This window comes from Etheostoma cragini, chromosome 19 (genome assembly GCF_013103735.1).
Source record: "Etheostoma cragini isolate CJK2018 chromosome 19, CSU_Ecrag_1.0, whole genome shotgun sequence".
Lineage (NCBI taxonomy): Eukaryota > Metazoa > Chordata > Actinopteri > Perciformes > Percidae > Etheostoma > Etheostoma cragini.
The window spans coordinates 10,728,089-10,731,344 of record NC_048425.1 but is presented as its reverse complement, the minus strand read 5'-3'; the positions used below and the strand labels follow the sequence as shown (position 1 = coordinate 10,731,344).

The following is a 3,256-nucleotide window of genomic DNA, read 5'->3' as shown; positions in this document are numbered from 1 at the left end:
AACTGTTCGTCAAGAGACACGATTTGTATCAGTTGAAACTGGAGAAGAATTGACTTTACAATGTTCCTATAAAGGTGATGTTGCGGCACGGCTTTACTGGTTTAAGCAAACTCTAGGACAGAAACCAAAGCTCATTTCTTCTTTTTTTAAATATAGTGTAAATAAGACTTTTCACAATGAATTCAAGAACGATCCACGCTTCACATTGGATATAGAAAATGGAAAACATCACTTGACAATCAAAGATTTACGCCTTTCAGACTCGGCTGCTTACTACTGCATTAATTTTCTATACACATTAGACTTTTCAGAGAGCCTTTTTGTAAGTGTAAAAGGTTCAGGTTTGAAGGTCCCAGCTACGGTCCACCAGTCAGCGTCTGAGAGCATCCAGCCAGGAGGCTCTGTGACTCTCAACTGTACAGTACACACTGGGACCTGTGATGGAGAACACAGTGTTTACTGGTTCAAGAAGTCAGAAGAATCTCAGCCAGGACTCATTTACACCAATGGAGGCAGGACTGATCAGTGTGAGAGGACACCCAACACACAAACACACACCTGTGTCTACATGCTGCCGATGAAGAGTCTGAATCTTTCTCATGCTGGGACTTACTACTGTGCTGTTGCCTCATGTGGACACATTCTGTTTGGAAACGGGACCAAGCTGGAGTTAGAAGGTAAGGGACTTTCAAGCATATGCTATCTGATAGGTAGTAACAAGAGGAAAGTAATTTTGCCATTATAGGTTTTGTCTCTCTGAATCAAGGCTGTGAGTAGGGTGTCATATGTTGTAGAGATTATAAAACCCTTTATGGCATATTTCAGATTTGGGCTATATGCATGACATTGACTTGACCGGTCATTGTAACTTACTAACCGAACGTGAGATAAAAAGTGGAACTATACTGAAGGTCTCTGTCTCTCTCCAGATGAGGTGGACTCTCCTTTTTTAGTGCATTTCTTGAGTTCAGCTTTGGCTTTCACCACCCTCCTGAGTGTTTTACTGGCTATCTTACTCTACAAGGTGAACAAAACAAACCGCTGCCAAACTGCAGGTAATTGGTCCTTTTTCTATCTGGCAGACTTTGTTCACGGAATTTTGTTTGTATATAAAATGTTTTCTGTGTTCTACAACCAGAGAACCACGCAACATTTCCATCTCCCACCACAGCAAGTGCAGGGGTGTGTACACTTTACATGTTTTCAATAACAGTTAAAAAAAAAAATAGCCTCACAAGTAACAGTGTTGTGGACAATATTTCTGTGAGGATCCATAATTTGTGATCTACTCTTTTTTTAAATATGTTGTAACCAGGGTTACCCAGATGCAGACAACGTCCATTATGCCGCTTTAAGTATCACCCTGCCCAACAGATCGAGACGACAGAGGAACAAAACTAACGATGAATGTGTTTACTCCAGTGTCAAGCAGTAGAACTGGATATTAGTCTACGTTTTGAGTAAGATGGCAGATTCTTCTCATAATCTTTGACTATGTAAATACATAGCTATGGATTCTTAGATAAATAGATAGATGGATTCTTAGATAAATAGAAAGATATAGATGAATATCTTTCATTGGTCCAGGATGTAAAGAGTGAAGAGAAGACGGAGTATTGGACAGAGTTATAGGTGAAAAGAGAAGTTAAAATGATATATTTTGTTCTATGAGACTGTGAGGACCCTCTCCATCACTCCTGTTGATTTGCAGTGGACATTTTAGAGAATAATTCATCAGACAAAGAAGTTTGATGTCAGTTCATTTAGAAAGCCGGATTGATTGATGCTGTAAAAAATGTTTACATTTACATTTTTGCATTTCCATGAACATCTTGGGTCAAATAAAAATAAATCAATCAAATCCATTGGAATAAAACTAACAATGTTTGTGTGCTTCTGTTCAGCATGGTGAAGTAACTTTGGCTTTGTCATGCATTAATGAATGTTTTGAATTGGTGATGGTGATAAATGAAAAGACAGGATGAATCTTTATAGAGTTAATCCTCTGGGGAGTTTGAGTGTACAAAATTGTAATCCCTCAAATAGTTATGGAGATATCTCAAAAATGTAAAAGTAAAAATGAATGGTGGTCCTAGAGGAAAAGTCAGGGAATAACCAAAGTCGGTAGGAATCATCCAGAGGTGGATATTAATGTCTTTACCATATTTCATGGCAATTCATCCCATTGGTGTCCAAGTATTTTTAATTATCATGAAGGAAAAATTGCGACCTGACCGTGGCACTAGAGGAAAGGTCAGGTTATCACCAAAGTCCTACACAGTCTGGAAACCAGGAAGATCTGTCCACAAGTATGTGCTAATCTATTAGCAAAATTTTAATAGCTATGGATGTGGAAGGATAACCTCTTATCCTTCCACATATCTCTGCCCCGTGTATACTAGAGTAATTTGGCAGATGTTTTTGTTGCCTTTGTTTGTCAGATTTTGTATGTCAACACGTAGTGGAGTTGGTCAGATTCTTTCCCATTTTCGATAATAAACTGAACAAAATTATAAACCACAAAACTTTAGTTTTTACCTCCTTTTTAAATTATTTTTTTTACCTGGCCACTGCCAAGGTGTTCTTGAACAAGGCACCGAAACCCCAACTGCTATGCGCGCCTTTCATGGGGCAGCCCCCCCATTCTGACATCTCTCCATTTAGTGCATGTATAGGACCTGAGCATGTGGGTGCAATCCAGGCCTGTGTGTAATGTGTGTATTAGCAAAAGAGTGTAAAAATTGTATATTCCACTTGTGGGACTAATAAAAGGTAGTTAAAATTAAAAATTTAAATTAATCTTTTATCAGCTGAACTGAAAAATCTAAGTGTTTTTCTATGAACACAAAAGGCTTATTTCTCTCAAATATTGATCACAAATCTGTCTAAATCTGTTAGTGACCACTTTTTCTTTGCTGAAAATCCATCCACCTCACAGGTGTGGCATATCAAGATGCTGATTAGACAGCATGCTTATTGCACAGGTTTGCCTTAGGCTGGCCACAACAAAAGTTCCACAGATGTTGCAAGTTTTAAGGGAGCGTGCCAAAGGCATGCTGACTGCAGGAATGTCCACCAGAACTGTTGCCTTGAATTGAATGTTGATTTCTCTACCATAAGCCGTCTCCAACAGGCGTTTCAGAGAATTTGGCAGTACATCAAGTCGGCCTCAAAACCCCAGCTCAACCTCCATCAAAAGGCTCCAACTGGTTCAGAACTCAGCTGCACGACTCATCACCCGCTCCACATCCTGGCA

General features: G+C 39.3%; 1 protein-coding gene across 1 annotated transcript in view; it reads left to right on the top strand.

Annotated features, from left to right (window-relative positions):
• The window catches only part of LOC117934812 (immunoglobulin kappa light chain-like), an 8,005-nt gene that overhangs the window by 479 nt on the left and 4,270 nt on the right, over positions 1 to 3,256 (top strand). The window lies entirely within an intron of this gene.